Source organism: Falco peregrinus, chromosome 5, assembly GCF_023634155.1.
Source record: "Falco peregrinus isolate bFalPer1 chromosome 5, bFalPer1.pri, whole genome shotgun sequence".
Lineage (NCBI taxonomy): Eukaryota > Metazoa > Chordata > Aves > Falconiformes > Falconidae > Falco > Falco peregrinus.
In genome coordinates, this window is record NC_073725.1 from 54,873,669 (window position 1) to 54,896,233 (window position 22,565).

The 22,565-nt window shown below is 38.6% G+C and overlaps 1 long non-coding RNA gene across 1 annotated transcript; it reads left to right on the forward strand.

Moving 5' to 3' along the window:
• Nucleotides 1–1,961: 1,961 nt before the first annotated feature.
• LOC129784593 (uncharacterized) lies at nt 1,962–21,987 on the forward strand. The gene is made up of 3 exons (XR_008747495.1): nt 1,962–2,039; nt 9,022–9,123; nt 20,761–21,987. It is a non-coding gene; the product is annotated as an uncharacterized LOC129784593 (long non-coding RNA).
• Nucleotides 21,988–22,565: the final 578 nt, after the last annotated feature.

Genomic DNA, 22,565 nt, shown 5'->3' on the forward strand with positions numbered 1-22,565 from the left:
GCCAGGGACAACATCCACATGGCCTCTGTCTGGTGCTAACTTCTCATGGGGCCTTTCCATCCACAGCAGTGTGCAGGACAAGGTGATGCAGCTGCTGGGACCAGTGGCCCCTACCACAGGGATGGGATCTTCCCCGCTCTGCCTCCCCAGCACGCACAGCAGGTGACAACTTGTCTATCGTTGATGTGATCAGAGGGAATTAAATGTCCCACGGCAGTTTGCTGCTGTCAGCGGGAAAACCAATTGGTTGGTCTTATTTTTAGTCTCTTTGCTGTACTCTAGGCTTATGCAACCTGCTTGCCGTGTGTGCCTTGCCCTGTGTCTGTGTCCTCTCCTCCCACCAACTTTGAAATCTAGTGCCAGTTTCAGTCATGTCTGGCAGATGCCCACAGTTCCTCAAAATGCTGAATTTCCCCAAGTTTCATCAAAATAGTAGCTGGGTAGAGGAAGGAATTTCTCAGCTGAAGAAGTGCCACAAGATGACCTTAGACCTTAGCAAACACCAGAAAACGCACATGAAAGCCAGCGCACATAACCCAGTTTCAGAAAAAGGGTTACTCTTCAGTCTCCTGTGGGGACCAAATTCATAGGAAGTCAGGCTTTATTATTTTGTTCTTTGGCGTTGCACTTCTGACCTCTCTTGAACAACGAAGTGCTGCATAGGACTTATATTTCACCTGAAAATTTAATATGGCTCTATTATTCAGAAGATTATTTTTGTCTTTTTATGCATGTTTCCATATTCTCTCATTACATCATATGCCCTAGATGACCCATTCTTCAGAAATGCAGCTTTCTCAAGGCTGATGCATAATGAATCTTTCACTCTCAGTGACAAGATATGTTGCATTGATTTGTCAAGACATTCCTTTTGCTACATTTTCAACTATATATTATGCTATAATTTATTGCTGGGCCGCTCTTTATTCATGCACAGACAGCTCACATGCATTTTGCATCCTATTTATAGATTTATTGATAACAGTAATCCAGCAGCATGCCAGAATGCTAGATAAATACAGCTGAATATAATTTGAGAAAATATTAGATGCTTTTAAAACTCCAAGATTTGCATCTTCCTTCTGTCTCATCATGTAATTTGTCATTCAGGGCAACAGAGCTTCCCAGTAATGGGAGATTTCACATATCTTCAGGGAGAGAAAATGTCAGTATTTGCCTTCTTCAGTACTCCATGTCACAAAGCAATATGTGGAAAACATGTGTTTTGTTGAACTCCATAATTCCAAATTTGAGTGAAAATGGGCATGCTACTTTTGCAAAAAAAGTATGAATAGAATTATTATCACCTGTTTGTGAAGTAAAAACACTAAGAATGAAAGCAATATTTCAGACAATATAAATGTAATCAAGAAAATTTAATATTGAAAGGAATATCAATCTGCTTGAGAGACTAATTCAGCATTCAAATCTAGTGATGCCATATCTAAGTAAATACATTGTAACAAATATTTTGGATACTATTCTACAATACTTTGGTTTATTATTTTATGTTTATCAGTTTGTCTTCAATTACCTGGTAAATACAGTTTTCTTAAAATCTAAAATGTGAGTAATTAGAAACTCCTGCCCACTACTCTTCCAACTTTCCTGTGTTGTCTAAATACCAGAAAAGGGGAGAAATCCAGTTTCCATTTTACAAATTTCACATTTAGAGCTCTGCATCATATGGGCATCACTTACTAAATAAGAATTCTGAACTGAAGGAACATTTTGTAATTGTTCTTTGTTTTGACAGTGATCCTGCAGCAAAGAACAAGCCGCAAGGGCAGGTTTTGCATGTATAATGAAAATGAACATAATGGCATGATTCACTGGAAATGGAAGTTCATATAGAATTGTTGCTCCAGTAGAATTTTGCTTCCTGCTGAGATAATCTTTGTTAACAGATTTCCTTCCTATTAAATTATACTCATGGAGATATATATATATATTTTTCCCCTCAGCAGATCTGCTGTTGTCTCCTGGTCACCTCCCACATGCCATGAAAATGTGATTTAGTGACTACATAATACACATAGGTATGTATATTCTGGCTCTTTTGTAATTTGCAACTATTGAGAATATTGTGCTATTTATCACCACAGGAAATACCAAAGCAGCACCAGAAAGACTTTTAGACTAAGCTCAAAGGGTCATTCTTTGTTCTTATCAATGGAGAAAACAGCCTGATTCATGTAAGAATATTGCTTTACATCCAAAGCCTTTTTTGACTATGCAGATGGAAAGCTTCCTGCCGGAATGAATTTATTCTAAGCAGTGGGAGCCTCAGAACAGTGCAAGTTACTTGAAGACTGTGCTGTGAGTCTCCAGTACAGCATCCATCTACTTGGGGTATTGTTTTCCCGTGTCATACTGTCACCACTGGGGTCAGCAGGACTGAAATTTGGTCTGCTGGGAGAGATTGTCTGTGGAAGGATACTTTTGCTCTGGAAAATGTTTTCTGAAGTCTCAAGGCAGTACAAAGTTGTTGGCTTTTCATATGTGCTTCAAATTCCATCTGTTTCAGAAGATGTAGTAGGTGAGGAAAGTGATTTCCTTAGTGTTTTAAGGATACATCCCTGTTGCTCAGAATCTTGTTCGTTTTGGGTTTTTTTCCCCCCTGAGGGTATGTACTAGGCAGTTTCTGAAAGCTTGGTCATTGTACAGATTAAGTCAGGCGTCATGAGAACTGCACTACACAAATACTCTAGCAAAAACTCTGTCCTGGCACTTACTCCCACAATTGCCATAATTTTTGTACCTGACCTTGGGCTGTTTATTTATCTTCTCCATGCTGCTTTTGTACAAAATGAGTTATCTTCCATCATTCTGAGATTAAGGGCATGCAAATATATCCTCCTGTATCTCCAGGTTTGCCTGCTGAAGAAGTTACCACCCGCACCTTCCCTGAGGGGGCTTATTACTGCCTCTTTTCTGGGGCTGCCCCAACAGATTTGCTGACTGAAAGCTGTTTGCTAAGTTTTCATACAATTGCTTTTTTCTAGTTGCTGAGATCAATGCCCTTTCGGTTAGTGCTGGCTGGTGATATTCATTAAGGGAGACCTACAGGTAGTTTAAGCTAATTTAGGTTGTTTTGACTGACAGATTAGGAAGTAAACATATGAGTTGCTCTGCAAAGGGATGGAGGGGATACCTGTAGCTCCACCTCCTTCTCAAAAAAAAAAAAAAAAAAAAAAAAAAAGAGCAGCTGAAAGTGGTAACCTCAGCTGGCAAAACTAGAGTAGGAAGAAGATGTCTATTCACTGACTTTAATCATTAATATCTAGTTCATTGGAAGGAAGGAGTGAGTACTAAAGGTTATTATTTAGATAAATGATCCAAAAGACAAGCATAAAAAAGACAGATATGCTGGGTGAAAGCAAAAATCCATTTCCCCAATCCATTAGCATTTTTAGTTTTAAACTATAAGGAGATTATCTAATACGTGACACAAAGATGACTGAAAAAATGTAATCAGATTACTTTCTTGTTATTAAAAGGAAGAGGTAGGTTGCAACTCAAATGAGCTTTTAAATTAGTGCTATGTGCACATCACAGTTAAAAACCCCACAATTATAAATCAGCATAGCATCATTGATCAAAGTCCCACATTATGGCACTTTGCATTTCCTATATGAAATTTATGTAATCAAACTTTCTGTGCCAAGAAATGTAAGTCTCTTTGGGAGGCTTAACTCTATGCTGAACACCGACCTTATCTAAGGAGCACTTCTATTATACTGTCATTTATAAGGTAGTTTTTTTTTTTAAAGTAAATATTTAACAAGGGACATTTCTGTCTGTTTTTTCTCCTTTGTTGGTAATTGCTTACCTTTAACATATCAACTATAATTCTATTCCCTGAAGATCAGCCTTTATTTTTATTAGCTACTTCTTTAATTCTTTCAAGGCAACTTCAAAAAAACCAAATAGCCAGAAATAGGAGTGACACTCCAGAATGTGAATGCTTGAATTCAACAAACAAATCCCCTAAAATTACTAAAGTTACTGCTACTTTGTTAAAATCACCTTTTACCTGTTTTTTTATCTATAAAAGTGAAAACACTGGCAAGAATAAGTATTGTGCCACTGACACCGGAAAAATTGTACCAGTAGTAGTGTGCAGTGTTACTGTTTGTCCCACTACTGTCTTTTTTTAGACATGGTGCAAGGTAATTGTTTTCAGGGAAAATTAATTTCCAGCAGCTTTTTCTAGCTCAGGAGGGTGCTCCTAGCTCTTAACAAAACCTTACTGCATTTTTCCTGAGGCTTTGTTAAACATGCAAAATGTAGTATGTATCTGAGCCAAATACAATGAAGTATTTGGAGGTCTTTCCAGGATGACAGCAAACTTTGGATCTGGTGACTTGTACTATAACAATGATATCAATTTATACATATTGGTTGCTATTCTACATCTTAATCTCAATAACGTAATGTGTTGTAGGACCTGTTTGTAATATAGTATTAATTTAAGATAACAGTTCCTGGTCAAGAGCTCTACTTACCTGGCCATAACCAGAGTGCAGCAGTGGACTGTGCATACCATATCTTTAGTTAAAGGCTCTTCTCTCAGAGTACTTTGAAATTGGTTTGACCCTGATGGACAAGATAGAGTTCTTCTCCCTCAGTTTAGACAGACACTAGAGCAAAGGTAGTCATGCTGTTCTCTGTTTATAGTCAAACTGAGAAATAGTGAGTTTTAGAGAAAAATCTATTCCGTTTTAGGCTTCTGCTTCAGGAAAAGATGGACAGCGCCTCAGACTCCATTGACACAATGGTTAGACTTCCACTGATTCAAAAGGGATCTTGCACAACTGGCTTAGATGCAAGCAACCGCACTGTAGATACCTAGGCCACTTGTATGCAAAGACAAAGCAGTGAAACAAAACTACCTGCACATGAGCTTGGGTAACCTCACATTTACATATTTTGTGCCTAGCATGTGTCTGACAATAGAAACCACCCTAATCTACTCCTACACCTCTTAACATCCCTTTCAAACAGTCACTATCTTTTACGATTGCAGTTTTGCAGCTACTTTAGGACAACCTCAATCTGCTGTACGCTTACCCAGGTAACACATTTCCTTATTGTTCTTTATGTTAACACCAGGACTTGTAACATAATCCACCAAATACAAAATTTGATTCAAATGAAACTAATAAGCTTTTCAATTGAGCTGGATTAATTTCCTGGTTCAGCTACAGAAAGAAGTAGTTAGCAATAGGAAAAAGAACTGCTCTTTCCAATAATAGCACAGACTAAGGTCCCCCTACATCAGTTACAAAACTACACCATTAGCAGGTTACAAACATTACCACATCAGAGTAGCCTACTAGCAGGACAGTTATTTCGCATGCTGCTTTAAAGGAGAATTCGTTACTCCAACAACTATAGCTGGTCCTTCTGTTGCCCAATCTGTAAGCAGTTGCACCTGTGCCCAATGTGGAATAGGATTTGAAACACAGGTGAAAAGAGGAACAATTGCAAAAGCTGCCCTTTTCGTGTAATTACATTGTTTATCATGAAAGGGTTTGTCTTTTTTGCTCTCCTGTGTAATTTTGCAAAAAATAGCATACTAGCAAGTAAGCTAACATTAAGAACAAAGTTCTATGCAAGTGGATATGTATGTATAGGCCTAGAGAGCTGGCTGGTTCTTGAATTTTGTTTTCTAAGTGGAAATTTCCTCCTTGCTTACTGATAGCAAAGGTAAGATATCTATTTTCAGGACAACCCATGTTTGTCTGGATGCACTTTCAGAGTGGCTGTGTTAAGCTTACTGCAGCCCATTCTATATATAATCATGGGAAAGCACACACTTAAAATGAGGTATGTGTTAGTGTCATTTAGAATATTATGATTGCAGAAATTGACTGAAGAGACAGTTTTATTCTTTGTCTTATAATTGCAGTTGTAAATTCTTAACTGCAGGTGCCATATTTTCATTAAGTGTATAAATAAATCCTCACAATATGGTGCCCTGATCCCTGATGGGCAACTCCTGCAGCACCATAATGAAAAAGAAACAACAAGAAGAATAAATAACTGTGCCCTTGCTTATAAGCCATGCCAAGATGTTTGTTTGAATTCATAGCTCTTTAATTAATCCTGAGTTCTGGACGTGAGTGGTTCTAGTTCTAAGACCTACTAACTATGTCATGACATTACTGCCTGGTTTTCAGGTCTGCAGATGAAAAATTAAGCTTGAAAGGAATAGAAGCATACTGGCAATTTGACCATATATGTTTGTGGTTTGGGGTTTTTTTTCAGTGAAGAGGACAGTTAAATGTGTAGTAAAATGGTAATAATGATGACGTTACCTGTCTATAGGTGAGCTGCCTACGTGCAGGACTCGTTTCCTTCTTTGGTGTTCACAGAAGTAGAACACAGGCTATGTGATCCTAATGCTACTTTGTAAACTGATCATGGCTTCTTTCCATTTCAGTTTCAGTACTGAAAGAAACTTGATCTTACGTGTTTGAACACAGGATGTAAGACTAGATGCAAATAAGTTCCATTCCTGATGTAATAACATCCTCTTTGTAGCCTTGGGCTAGTCAGTCTTTGAGTTTTGGTGCTTCGAATTTTGTTATGTAAGCTAATTATAAAGATGTTATGGCGTTAAGCTGTGCCTGCCACGTTAGTGGTGGGAGAACTCTTCAGATGTTCTTTGTAAAGGATGGTGAAGAGGAAGGGTACTAGGCAAGAAGTGTTATTAGAGATATGTCTGAGCAGCGAAATTCAGGTAGTGACCCTAATCTGGGTGTCCCTAAAGATGAAAGAGCACTGGGATTTAGGGTTCAATTTGACCTCAATTATTTTTTTTTTAATTCACAGAAGCAGGCAGTTGACCTCTTTTGTTAGAGATTTGGAATTTTTTATTCTTCCATAACTTTCACCTGCCCAAGTTCAATTGCTTTTTCCTATCAGCAGAAAGGTCATTCTCATTAGGAGACAAATAACGCAAATTGGATGCATCCAAATTAGCATATTTGAATATGCAAGTGAACACACTTCTTATTTTTCTTCCCACGTACTGACCTCTGAGTCAAATGGAATTTATTCTGCTCTAGGCTGAAAGTGAACTTCTATACAATAAAGATGACTGGGTGTCACAAGGCATCTGACATATTTAATCTAATTGTGATTCCAGATATTTGATGGCAGACAGAAAGCCTGTGGCTGGGTTTCACAAGAATGAAAAATTAGAAGTCAGCCTAGATCCCAGCTTTTGTGTAGAAACAGAAGTGATTAAGCAAAATTATTAGACCTGTTCAAGGCCAACATCAAAAATTGTTTTAAAGGCCAGTGTTTAAGATTGATGTTACCAGCAGCCCCTTGATGCAGACTGGGAATGTAGCCATGGAACAATCCCAACCTCCAGCAATAAGGAAACAGAGATTCAAGGTCACTTTCAAGCCGAGATGCTTTATATAGCACGTTTCCATGCTTGCTTACATTCTGGACTGACCATAGGTTCTTACAGTACCAAGGATTGTCCTTTTATTAGGTAATCACTATGAGTGATTATCAGATGAGAAAAATCTTGCCATCATTATCTGTGATGGACAATACACTATTATTCTGCAATAGAATTTAAAAACATTGTTGCATTTTATTATTTAGTAACTAGGTTGAGTAAGGGTGTGATCCAGTATTACCCTTCAGTTCCTTCAAAAATAATTACACACTAAAAATGGTAATACATCAAAAATTTAATTACATTAAAAGTGCTTACTAATGTTTTGTTATTACTCTGTTTAATCTTGGCATCTGCATGCCATCCATTAATTTATTTCAGTAAAAACTATAGGTCACATTGTGAAGTTCTTAGCATATTTCTATGCAGTCAAAACTCCCTTTTCCCCCCCCCCCCCCCCCCCGAGTGTAGTTGCAGTGAAGACATTGATTAGGGGTATGGGGCTTTGTGTATGCAGTGATGCATCTAACAGAGGTAGATAACTAAGGTAATGCTTTAGTTTATGTATATTTCAGATTTGTATATAATCATGTTTTTTCAGTTTATTTAAATGTTTCAGACATGTAAGTATTTCCTCTGTGTTAAAATAAAGCATTTATTTGGGGCACAAGCTTCAATGCTCTTCTTAAGTAAATAAAATATAAACTCCATAATAAAATGATAAACTGAAGAGACACTCCAACAGTAATTAAACTATGCTTTTCTTTCTTTCATATACATACTCACAGAAACTTATATGAAAGAATACTATAAGCTGCTGCTCCTTTATAAGGGCAAAAATACCATTTTCAGAAGAGTCAATAGACAGTGATTTTGTCAAAAACAAACAAAAAAGGTAATACTAGTACCTTGATTTAAATTAACTTAGCATACAAATCAGTGTATTTTGGCTCTTGTAAAGGAATTCTGTAGAGGACGCTATGCAATGCTGTCTTCTGCACCAGCTCATTTTAGAACTATGGCAGGGTAACTGTATTTCAGAGAACTTTAACTAAAAATAAGCACACATACATATAAATAGATATATAAATACACAGACACACATTATGTGTAAGTACGCATACAATATGTACATTCATTTAATGATGTGAAAATGTACACTTTAATATCTATTTTGTGAGTGAATATTTAAAAAAATTCTTCCAAAAATGCAATAAATTTGTCCTGCTGACATTGTGCGTAAGTATTACTCCATAACATAGGGCAGGAAGAACTATCTGAAAATTATGGTCTATAGTTATTTCTTGACTCATGAATCCTTTATGAGGGTTGTGCATGTGCAGAGCAAAAGGACAGTATAGTTTCTCACTTTTTCTGTTACTCTCAGTACTAAAAACTGCATCGGCCAGATAGTGGAACATATTTGTGATTGTTTTGAGTGTACACTGTAGCTCACAAACTTTTCTATTACAGTGGTGGCTGGAGTAGCTTAGTCTGCTTACTTATTTCACTCCTCCTGCTGTGTGAACACGGAATGAACTGGCTCAGAGAAGTCATTCTGGTTAAATTTTTTATTTCTGCTACTTTATTTTCCCCAGGTCTGTCTGGCCATATATTGCTGTGTCGATACTGCTGAAGGGATAGTGGGAGCAAACTGAACAAGAACAAAGCTGAACAGGATCAGTGCTACAGCCTGAGAGGTACTTGCTCAGGTACTTTTACAAAGTGCTAAAATGAAATCCTCACTTGGGTTTTTCAGAAGCTCTATAGAGATTATTAGCCTGAAGTAATAAAAAAATCAATTAGATGTAGGGAAGTTGGAATTGTACAGCGTCTGCCGTGGGATTACTTCACAAGTGCCAAATTATGTGATAAATTTTATAACACAGACAATAGGGTTTTATTCAGATATTCTGTAAGGTTCTTTAGGCCACAGAGAAGGAATTTGAGGCTTCCTTCAGAGCTATTTGACAGGAAAGCTGATCTTTCCTCAAACCTGTCGCAACTCAAGGTACAATCAGAAAGTATGAAGGGTAGAGGAGGTACCAGCAGATCCTGCTGTGTAGTGATGGTGTTGAAGATGGGAGTCAATGGTGGGGATGTAAGACAGAGGAAGGGAGGAGTATGGCTGGCATTTCAGACATTAGAAAATTGTCTCTCACTAAGGTGCTGCTAGTGTTTTACTGTGGTGTGTGAGGTGAAGAGAACTTGGAAAGGTCACGAGCTGACTGTTGTGCTACCTTTACCACTACAACAGAAAATCCAAACATATGCCATAGCATATAGTGTTTGGGACAACAGCAATGTTCAGTAATGATTTCCTTCACGGATTTCCTGGCAGCCTGAATACGTTTAAGACTAAATGTCACTTTGGTAACAGAGTTCAAGTGTGAAGATGACCCATCTGAGAGAGGTTGGTTGTTTTCCTACTTTGTTGATGATATCCAGGTGTTAGTACACAATGAGACAGCAAATAGGTCTGAAATTATATTACAATTATGCTAATTCTGGGAGCATGGAACTATAAACAGAACGAAGCATGCTGTGGGCTAGGGTTTTAAAAAAGCGATGCTATCAGGTCAGTGTGTGCCCAGAGTTGTGGCACTTGGATACCCACAATGATAACAGGATAGAATGCAGTGTGAGGTGGTGGCCTGGCAGGCTATAGAAACAGTGTTCAGTGCAGATGTGACTACCTAGATAGTAAAATTCAGTCATATGCTATGCAGCATTACTGGTACTTCCAAGAAAACTACATCCTATGCAATACCAGTGGCTGCAAACTGCAGAGTTATTTCCTGTGGTTGCTTGTTTTTACTATTTAGGGTGAAGTGACTCCTTTGTATCCAGGTTTCCCAGTGTATCTTATGGTGACTTTTAATGTATGCTTTTAATGTTTAGCTTTTGGCAAATTAATAAACAATACGAAAAATATTGTTTCTCTAAAAGCAATTTTACAGAAAGTGTGGAGGTATCAACACAAAAGATACAAAACAATATGAGTGTATGCTAAGAAACACTTAACTCTGTACTATCCCTACCGTTTAAATAAGTGATTACTCGCAGAATGACATGGTCTAGAAACAAAAGACCATCTGTTGCAAACAGATGACATCTTTGTAACCTTATCAGTATTGAAATAGAAAAACTAGATTCTGCAAGTTTATCATTAACCAGTTGTAGGGAGCATGCTTCAAAGAAGAATGAATGAATGGTCTATCTACTTTCACACTGAAGAAACTCCTTGTCTCTGTGCTTCTCTAAAAACTCTGCAGCCTTCTATCCTCCCATGTATGATACAGAGCCAGCATATTGTGGTGAGCTAAGCTCATCAGCAGTTCTGAACTTGTCACGTGATGGAGCCATATGGAGCTCTATGCTTTTTTTTCTCTACAAGGTGAGCTTTTGGGAAAGCCTGACTGCAACAGCCATATCAATGCAGAACATGTGGAAAATCGGGGCAACTGGCTAGAGGTTATAAAGCTGTAGGACACCTATAGCAAGGCCAAAGGTATGGTTATTTCTTTGGGCCAGGGAGAAGATGCTCTCCTATGTCAGGTAGTCATTATTACAGGTTGAGCCATGCATGACCACATTTTTGATGAGAAATGGGGTCAATGACCATTATCATACACTGATGGAGATGAAAGGATGAATATTGACACTTTCAACCTTACGTGGTTAAGGCTGGGAGTTGTCCCACTCCTCTCATTTCAGTCATTAGCAGCAGGTAGAAAAGCAGGGCACACCTGGTCAGGCAAAGAAGACATCTTACAGTTACAAGTTCAAAATGCAACTTGAAGGCCAGTAATGTAGGCAGACCTTCCCTTCTACTGCTCCCCTGTTGAAATACCAGGAGACACGTCTTTTGCATGTGTAGGATTCAGCCAACAGTGAGAGGGCTTGGGATGACTTCATGCATGCTGTGGATGGGATTTAGTGCAGGAATAGCAAACACACAGGCCAGGGAGTAGTGGCATTGTCATGGAGTACTTCTGACCTCACCTGCACACCTCTGTCTGGAGCATAGGAAAACCTGAGACAGAGTAAGATGGTGGCATCATGTTATCCATGGTGGCATATACTAAACCCATGTCACTGGGGGAACTGACAGGCAACTTCCATAGTTGACCTATTCTGAATTCAGGGGCCTCCATGAATCCTCCAATCCAGAAAGCAGCCTCAGATATCAGGCTGTTAAGAGACTTTCAGGTATCAATGCTATTTGACTAGACAATCCAGGCAGAAAATAGGGCAGAGAGAGCATCTGCAACATTTCTAACGTAGCTGGTGGCATCCTCAGCTTTATGAGATCAGGGGAAAGGGATATGCCTGGACATCATAGCAGCTGTACTCCACCACTCTTAAACTGTGATAGTAGACTTTTAAAAAATGAGAATATAGACTGTCATGTCCCTCATTTAGAGAGATGTGTGCATAGGAACTTTCCCACAGGGTTGCCCACAGCTCCAGGCTCACTTTAGAATCCTGGTGGATACAAGCCCAGCCACAGAGGCAGATCACAGCCCTGAAAGCTTCTGCAACACCCTCATACACAGAGTAATTCCTATTCCCCAGCATCTTCAGTGAGGATCAGGCAGGGTGAGGGCTTTTCTTAGCTGGATGTGGCTAATCTCTGCCACCTACCCAGAGGTGATGTGGCATAGGTGGAGGTTCCTGGCGGAGCTGGGGCCTATTGGGACATTCAGGGCAGTGACAGCCTGATCCAGGGAACAGGCTAAGCATGGTCTCTGCTTGTACTTAGTCTGAATGTACTTTGAGAGATTCCAGGTGTCCCAAGGAACACAGGAAGGTACAGAACTGTGTCTTTCGGTGTCTGATAAGTGTCTGCCTAGTTTGAGCTGACTTCAGGAAGAAGGGCTGATCTTTATGAGATATTTTCTCACGTGTTTTTTTCAGTCTTCTTTTGAAGTTTGGCCTGGCATTCAAGGCACAGTCCTTGGCAACAACCTCTGTATGTGAGTCAGATTAGGTGGAAGTGAAGAAAGTGAATGACAGACGAGAAGCATGTGGACAGTAGTCTCTAGGCAAACCTTGGATTTGGAGGTTTGTAGGACAGCTGTATGCTTTACTGTGTGTTGCGTAGATTGACCTTTCTTCTTGCCCAGGCCAAGGGCTATGGCTCAATAAAATTGCAAAAAACCTAAGCAGGTGCAGTGTGATAATGACTTTCAAAGTTGTGCCTTATGGAATGGAATGAAGCTGCATCAGGGGAAGTTCACACTGGATGTTAGGAGAAGGTTCCTCATGGAGAGGGTGGGTGGTCACTGGAAGAGGCTCCCCAGAGAAGTTGTCATGGCACCAAGCCTGTCAAGAGTTCGGGGAGCATCTGAACAATGCTTTTAGTCATATGGTTTAGTTTTAGGTAGTTCTGTGAGAAGCAGGGAGTATGGGTTCCTTCCAACTCAAGATACTCTATGCGACACACCACATATAAAATAGGGTCAAATATCTTATGTGTGCCTTGTAGCATGGGCATATCTGGAACATTCAGCATGGGGTATCTCTGCAGTTTCTGTTTCTGGCAGGGTGGGTATAATTTGAATCTAGTGTGTGGCTCACAGGACCTAAAATTAGGAAGATGAAAATATTTTAGAGTTGGATGAATCACAACCTATTCCTTGTTCTACACTCCTACCTTCAAGACAGTATGAAATATCTGTAGTCCTCCATTTGAATACTTAGATATACCCAAAAGTTAAAGGCACTAGAGATGATTCTTGCTTTTATATGAGGGCCAGAGGACGATATATCATCCCAGGGGTTGATGATCCTGCCACATTTTTGTTACTTGGAGGTGTAATTACTGTAATGTAATATCTACTTGAGAAAAGAAGTTAAACTCTCAAGAACAAATTAGCTAATTTCACATTACTGGCATGATTTTTGTTAAAAGGCCTGCTAGATCTGAGTCCAGTTTCTGAAAATAAGTATTGTCTTATGTTATAAAATAATCTCTTCTTGCGATGTCAGCATTTTCTGATAGACCACTGATGGAATGCGTGAGTGCTACGTGTTCTGTGGATCAAATACTGATCATTGGAGCTCTATGTAGAGTGTAGACTTTGACGGGATAACTGCATAAGGTTCTCCTGGTTGGGAGATCAGACTTGACAGTTGCAGTGGCCTTTTTTGGCTGTCTGGCCTTTGACACTAGCAATAAGCTTATACAGCAAAGAGAAGCTTTAGCATGGCAACTGGTGAGTATTGTAAAAGTGTGTTATGTGTGACCGTCGCATGAAGGAATACCTGCTGAAATTTATTTGCAATGTCCTTGAACAACATTGAATTCTCCAGATTAGGTGGTGCCTGTGGAGCAAACCTATTCATTTTGCTAATGAGACAGAGGAAGAAGATAAAGATTTAAAAAATGCCTGGCATCATATTTTATTAGTCACCCAATATAATTATTGACAGGGATCGGGGATGTTAAGTTCCAGAAAAGGATTACTTATTATCTTAACACTCCTGAGATGCATTAAACACATTTGAATTTAATTAGAAAGGAGTATCCATGATTTAAGAATAAATCTTGCACCTATTAATTTTAGAAATTAAGATGATTTATTTCCTTTAAAATTTCTAGCATTTTGGATAAAAGTCCTTCATAAAAAGTGCATGGCTTAATTTCAAAGACTAAATTTATACAATGTGATTTTTGTCAACCAGACTGAAAAATGGTTGTAGTTTAATACTGGATAGATTTTAGAAATGCCTTCTGTGTGGTATTTAACAGTACAGGCATCTTAGTCATGATGAGTCAGATACTGAATTTAAGAACGAAAAATAAAATTATTTAACTGATACTAAAGATGTTTTTTTTTTTTATTGTTTAAGGATTTGGCAGTGCAGCTTATCTTCTCCAAAATTTGTAAAATTTCGTTTCTCAGAACTATGTAACTTACAAAATGTAACTTGAGGATAGTTCAGAATGAGCACAGATGGTTCAGCAGATTAATGATTTCTTTTTTTTTTTTTTAAAGGATGATGATTACAGCCATGTTAAGTAGTCAGGAACTGATGCTTTGGGTGGATATTTGCATTTTCACAATTCATAATGCAGCTAATGCATGTCACATGTTTTAGAATCAATAGTAATGGGCAGACTAAGATGTCTAATGAAAGATGGTGAATGGCCCACAAATGAAAGGAGAATATTCAAAAAGGACAGAGAAACAATGAAAGGGAAACAATCAACAAACTCACAGAGAAAGCACAGATGTAGTGATAAGTGAGACTCTATAGGTAGTGCAGCATGTTGTGTCGATGTAATGCTACAGTGCTACATACACAACAAACCACAGTGGAGCAGGGGATGGAGTAATTTAAAATGGTCGTGTGTAAGCACTTCAAGAATCAGAACTAAACATAAACTGAAGACAAAGCACAGGAGAGAAGAAAGCATCTGCTCTTTAAGAACAGAAAAATTATTTGTGACACTGGTTTTAGAGACATATGCTGGTACTATTATTCAACCAGTGGTAAAAAAACCCCATTAAATTTCTAATGATTATTTGCTAACACAAAAAATATTAACTTCACTCTCAAATAACTCTTTTGGATTCCATTATGGTATTACCATGGAACCAACCCATTATATTGGCAAGCTCTTATTCCATATGGTCAAACATAACACTTGGAACCAGTAAAATGAATATTAGATGTACTTAGTATGTCAGGAAGTTCCCAAAGGTGAGAAAAATTATGAGAAAAATTTTAAGAAAAATTGATTTGGATAAAAAAGGGATGGAAATGTTTGTGGGTTTGTGGTTTTTTTTGGTTTGGTTTTTTTTTTTAAGAATATATTTATTCTGGTCAACAAATCACTGATCATACTGCTGGCTGATGCCACAAGGAGGTTGGCAAATACTGGAAATCACAGAGTGGTAAATTACAAAGATGAGTTAATCATACAGAGCAATCTGAAATGTTTGGGAAGCAGACAACAAGAGAGTTTGAATTCAGCCAAATGCCCATGGATGCACCAGGAACAAGGAATTGAGGTCCTATCTACAGAACTGGGGCTGTATCTGGAGAACAATGATTCAGAATAGAAATTATGGATTGCTGCTGGTTGATATGAGCAAAGGTCAGAGGTAGCCACTATTTTCTGCCTCAAGGGAATGATTGCTATAGCATTTGGATTAAAATGTCCCTAAACCTGGCTTTTTTGTAAGTAAATAAGTGGGCATGGCAACCCAAAACAAAGGTAGAGAGCTGTTAATCTCACTTTAGGTCTGCCACAAGGGAGCTTTTCACCTACAGCCAGACCTCTGATAGCAGGAAGACAGGAGTAGACTTAAGTTTCTTCAATTGCACATCCCATTTGCTTCTGGGAAGTAATCATGTTTTTCACCTCTGAAACTGTGTGCTATTTTCCTCTTTAATGATTAAAATGGTCTGTAATAGAGAGCATAAAATAAGGAGTTGACTTTACATCTGTTCATAGAATGGCTGAAGCTGAGCCAAGAATACTGCTATCAGTTCTTTTCCCTGTGTTTTAATAAGTATGTTAAATTTTATCTTTTATATATAAGACAATAAAAAAAACCCAAACAAAAAAAGTTTGGATAATTTAGAGAAGGAAGAAAAAACCCTTGAGTTAATTGTTGAGAAAAATCTTTAAAGAGCAAATTTACTTAGAGTGTATCTTTTTAACTGACTGAAAAGGAGATTTTGAGGTTAATTGTGCTTAGGAAGAATTAAATATCAAACACATCATAAAGTAGTGAGTTTTCACTCTTTTGATCCATTCACTCTACCTTTCAGAGGCTGATTGAATCAAACACTAATTTCTGGGCTCGGAATAGTCATAGACTAGTAAAAGTGAGGCTTTTATTTTTTTTCTCCTTTTGTTTGTTTGGTTTTGATTTTTCAACTCTGTAACAATGTTGACCCTTGCAGGAGTGTAGGCATTTTACCAATAAATACCTACTTGAAGAATCGGCCAAATCCACCACAGATAGACAGCATGGAGCACGTGTCCCTGGGCTTCTTCATATCTGTGTAGTAGGTGGACTTTGGCTTTTGTATGCAGCCACATATCCTTGAATATTTAATTTTATTTCATTCCTAACCAAGTTTAAGCTGCAGTATGGTGGGTTTTTTTTTCTTTTCTTTTTTTCTGTTGTTTTGTTTTGCTTTGAGGAGTGTTTTGAATCCTCACAGTGGGACATGAAAGAGACAGTAAAGGTGAATGGAAACAAAATTGAGCTTTTAGTCACTTCATGCTGCCTAGATATGGAACTGAAACTGTTCTAGCTTCATGACATATGCCTTATTCCTTTACCTGACAACACTGAACTCCTGCAGAGTTTATGCCTCTGACTATAAACTCTGCAGAGGTCTTCTGACTCTAGGCGCCTATCAGTGAAGCAAACCTAAGGACTAGAAGTTTTATTCATCACTGAATCCAGTTCCTTGGTTATTGAAAGCAATTTTATATTTGGACGGAATTTTATAACTGGACCAACCTTTAAGTCAAAAGTAGTGGAGATACTTTACTGAAATGTTAATTTCAAAAGCTTGTTCAAAACTGTATGACTTTGATGCGTTTTTTCTTCTACTTTTTGGGTATAGATTCCTCAATGTATTGATGAATATACATATATATATATATATATAAAATCCAGCACATACCTATTTGAGTCTATATGGAACTAGTTCATATACATTTTTTGTGCCAACATTCTAATTTTTAATTTAAATTTCTTTCCCTTGGCTATATTTTGAATATATATATTTCAAAATACATACATATACATATATAATGCCCTAATATAGCATTCAGGTGGGGAGTTAGTGTTACTTGTTGACACAGTGAAGATACAGGCTGGAAGTATTTGGAGCAACAACAAAAAAAGAATGCTTTTGTATTTTAAAAAAGCAAACAAAGAGAAAATAGAAATGAAATACCAGTCAGCAATATTTCAGGTTGAATCCAGATCCAAGACTGATCGATCTGGCTTTCTCAAGTTATAATGTAATTCTTGCTATGCTTTAGCTTACCAAATATAAGACATTGAAATGATTACCCAATAAATAATCTTAATGTATATAATTATGTTAGCATAACATTTATTTTATATCATGATCAAGTTATTTTAATTTTTCAATCTTTCTTTTTGTCTTCCATAATTGCTTTTGAATATATAAGGTGCTGGCTATTATCTGTGGTGTGTTTACCCTAAGTTTTCTTTAAAATCAATGGTCACTCTCAGCAACATACTAAACTGGGCTTCAGGCTTCAATCTGGCCAACACTTACGCAGTATCTTGAGCGTAATAATGTAAGTTGTCATGTTAACTGAGAGAATAACTTCCTATTTTCTGTTTAGTCCAAGCAGCATTTGGCTGAATAATGACTTGAAAAGAAGGCATCGCTTATTCAAATGCTGCTAGATAAATTTAGATTTAAAGGCATGGTGCCAATTTCACATTTAGAGTTAAAGAGAGGGATCTAAAAACCATTGACAAATTCTATGGGAACCTTCCCAGTGAAACAGTTCCAACTTTAGCAACTTCAATTTTAGCCAGTTCAACTAAATTTTATTAGCTTGAATATTCCAACATTTTTTTCTGGAGAATCTCAGAGTTCATCCAGTGCGCGTAAACTCCCTCTTGGGGATTCAGGATACCAGACACTTACTGAGTTATCCTGAAGCTGAAAAACTGTACTTTTAAAACTAGGCTGAAAAGGAATAAACTGAGAAAATCTATTAAATTCCCAACCTTTATGCTGAGGGGTTAGGCACCACTAAATGTAAGTCTAAATTAAGTCTGTTTTTCATTACTCCTTTTGTGTGTGTATAGCTGTACATTAACAGTTTGAGAAAATGTTCTATTTACATCTAAATCATGTATAGCTTATACCTAGACCAAGCTCCTTAGGCTTACTGAGGAGGTCTTAAGGATTGCTGAGGACATTCCCTCCAGCACAGTTTTAGTTTTATCTGAAGTATGGATGAAAAACATCTAGAGGTCTTTTAACCACTCTCTGGTGCAAGGAACCTCAGGCTTATTTTTTGATTTTTTTTTTTCTTTTGGTATGCCTCAAAATATGACTTTTGTACTCCTGTCAAAAAACAATGGATTCATTGATCACCCTTTTTGTTAGTTTGCAAGAGCTTCCTACTGTAGATTGTACTTCTTTCGATATAAATAGATTTTGCTGCGGTGGCTGCCATGACCTTCCTTTGTGATGCAGACACCTTGGAACTAGCAATAACTTCTGCCCAAGAAAGGATCGACGCTATTTCCCACCCCCCCACCCCCCCATCTTTTTAGCAAATATAAATGTGTATCATGTTTCTGATGATTCATCTGCTAGAAATGGAAGAAAGAACTTGCCAGTCCACAGTATGAGACAAATCGTGTTCTGTATCTCTTCCTCAGGTGTATTTCAAATTTAATAGATTAAAAGAAAACATACAGCCCAGGTGGAAGCAAAAGGTTCAATTCTGCTAAATCTTAAACTTAATTTTATTTCTATAACAGCTACAAAAGTACAAGTCATTTTCCATACAACCTTCTCTTTCAGAGCACTGTTTAGTAAGTCTGCAAATAAAGTTAGAAATGTATGAAAACCTTGGCACCTAGATACGACTCTCAGACCTCCTTAATGAAATAAACTTAGTTTCAGATTCAATGAGCTCATCCTTAGCAGCGGGTGACTGTCCTGGTTTCTGCTGGGACAGAGTTGATATTCTTCCTAGTAGCTGGTGCAGGGCTATGGTTTTGGATTTAGTATGACAATAGTGTTGATAACACACTGATGCTTTTAGTTGTTGCTACGTGGTGTTTATACTAAGTCAAGGACTTTTCAGTTTCTGAGGTCTTCTCAGCAAGTAGGCTGGGGGGCACAGGAAAATGGGAGGGGGCACAGCCAGCACAGCAGACCAAAGGGATACTCCATACCATGTGACATCATGCTCAGTATATAAACTGGGGGGAGTTAGCGAGGGGGGAGATAGCTGCTTGGGGCCTGGCTGGGCATTGGTCAGTGGGTGGTGAGCAACTACATTGTGCATCACTCGTTTTGGGGGTTTCTGTTGTGTTCCCCCCCCTTGAGTTTTATTGCTCTCTCTCTTTTTGTTATCTCCCTTTTCAGTACTATATTATTATTATTAATAATATATTTTAGTTTATTTCAATTATTAAATTGTTCTTATCCCATGATTTTACCTTGTTCTGATTCTCCTCCCCACCCCACCGGGGTTGGGGAGTGAGCAAGCAGCTGCCTGGTATTTAGTTGTTGGCTGGGGTTAAACCGTGAGAGTGAATCATTTCCCAGGTAGCTCAGGAACTAAATCTCACCTCAGGCCTAGATTTCTAAGCAACTGGCAGCAGGTATTGGTATTTATTGGCAGAGATTCCCAAAGAGCCAACAGATTGCCTTGCTTTAATCTTAGTTCCTTCTCTTGACTCCTAACTATGGCTTTCACTGTCTCTTCTTCCTCAAACTGCTTCACTTTTCTATCTGCTTTTTGTGCATCATCCTTGTTGCCTGGATCAACTTGCTGCTTGACTGTAGCCTGAACACCAGCCATGCTACTCCTTTGTCTTGGCATTAGTATGTATATTTAACATACTGATTGCTGGCTTAATCTCTTGGTTGTTCCCAGTTTTCCCCTTTGATGGGACCTTCTTTGACTGGGACGGGTCTTCCCAGTTCTTAGATCTGGTTTGTTTTGGCTGCACCACTTCTGTCTTAATTACAAATCTAGTGAAGGTCTAAATGCTAGGTTCCTCACTCCCTGGTTATAATACCACTGCAATTTATTTTGTAGGTGTTTTAAACAAGGTGACAGAAGCTGAGAACCTATCTGTTCTGTACAAACATTTCTATAGGCAGCTCTGAGAAAATTTGATTTCTCTAGGGTCAGGCTCCTGCATACCAAACAGCTGTCTATTTTTTCTAGCTGTTTGTTGTTATAATAAAAAGATATTGTTGTTATAATAAAAGATATTACTTCTACCCATAAACTTCACCTTCAGTTAAACTGCTCTCTGGGCCAAGTCCCGAGAGGGGAACAGCCCTAGCCACTCTCGAAAGTTCAAATTTCATGTAAAGTTCCTCTTGGATGAGCTATGGATGCTTTCACCAATTTCAGCACCCTGAGAAGAAAAGTTGATTGAAGATAAGTGGGAATAGTTGAAGAAAAAAACAGACGAGTAATAATATTGTCTATGAGACACTATCTAGTGCTATGTGGGGAATAGCTGTAAAACAGGACAGCTTTTCCCAAGAAGCATCTAAAAGACTGTACTCCCTGCTCCTTCAGGTCTGCTTTTAATGGTCCTCCCTTGTTCCTACAGCCTCAGCGAATACCTAGAAAGTCTCCCTCCTCAAGCAGTGGACTTCAGGAGGAGAGAAAGTGGGGATATTTCTGCCGTCTCGCACCCTGTTGCGGATGAGTGACTTAGGATTACTCAAAGAATCACAGTCAAAGGTATCTAGCAAAGGTAGTTTTAATATGAATTTGTAAAGGCATGACTTAACAAAGGTCATTCAATTACTTACTACATGGACAAAACATACAAAGGAAAATAGAGTTAAATCAGGCTAGGACGATTTACACAGAGACTGGAGATGCAAGAGGGTAAGAGAGCCCCTCCCATTGAGTCATGAGCTTCAGAGAGGACCCTCTTGCTTTGTAAACTTCTGATGAGCTTAGGTGCAGCTAGGTCCAATCTTAGCCTCAGACTTGGACAATGGTTTATGTCTAATGGAATAAGCTACGTGTATTTCATTAGTATTAATTCAGCATGCTATCAGTCACTTGCAAGAATCTGTTGTGAGAGGTTCCTCCTTGGGTAAGGAAGGATCTCTTGGTCTCAGGCAAGGAATCTCAAACCTTGAGGTGTCCCAGCTCAAGGGGAGTCACGGGTGGGCAGTCCGGTTGCAACTTGGAAAGAATGCGAATTGAACTCGGTAATGACAGACCTTTGGGTAGAAGGTCTCTGTCTTGATGAGTGAACTTGAGGGGTGTTCCAGCAAAAGGGGAGGTCAGCGCCATGCGTGCAGCCATGCTGCCAGGCAGGGAGAGCTCAAAGGCAGCTCGCTTAGGCTGTCATATTTACGTGATAAAGTGGTTGGCTCCTACTCCAACTGCATGCAATGGGAAAGGTATGCATGAGACTTCTTGTACCCACAACTTTCTTTGTTCCTTGATAAATGAATCTTGGAAAAACACACTGCTACTCATGTGTTAATTGCATGATCCCTGTTCCAAGCTCACATACATCGATGTCTCACTGCCCTTTTGTGGGTTTCCTAGAGGAGTTCTTGGCCTGGCTGTGGCTCAGGCTGTTACCTCCTTTGCAGTCTGTACCAAACTACCGCTAGTTTGGTTAAGGTGTCAAGTGCCCATCACATGCCTGTGGCGTGGTTCTGCCTGAACGTGCCTTGTCTGTATCTTCTCAAGTATCAAAAGAACCAGGGTGAAACTCTGGTCATACTGAAGCTGAAGGAAGTTCTGCATCCATTCAGAACTACAAGAAATGTGTTAGACAGTCAAAGATTACTTTTGCTAACTCCAAAATTGCATAAATACCTCACCATTTGCTTTTAACCCAGAAAATGAGCCGGAGGCTGGGGAATGAATATAATCTCAATTATAATTGGCATGAATATCATATATAATGAATGTATCAATAGATGTAAACAGGCAGAAAGCAAGGATCCTTATTTTTGGAACTTCCTTGGAACAGTGTTAGATATTTGGATAGAAATAAGTGTTTGATTTGCTAAATCACTATCTATAATTTATAGTGTCCTAGATTAATAGTTTTTTGTGTATATTTAGACAACTGATCTACTTGCAAACTCAGAAACAAAGAGGTTTGCCCGTGTGTATAGAGGGAACAAGGAACAGCTGGGGGGTTGTGCCTTCCTACCGCAGCACTTGGCCAAAACCCAACACAACAACTTGTCAGCAGAAACCACTCCAAGACAAAAAGCTGCTCCAGACAAGTAGAAGACGAGTTGTAACTTGAGTTTTAAGTACCATTTTTCAAACTGAAAATTCTGAGGCATTTACAGGGCGGGCCGAGTTCAAGGAGGCTCAGCTAGGGCCCCGGACGGGATCCCCCGCACTGCCGGCTGTCCTGCTCCCTCAGCG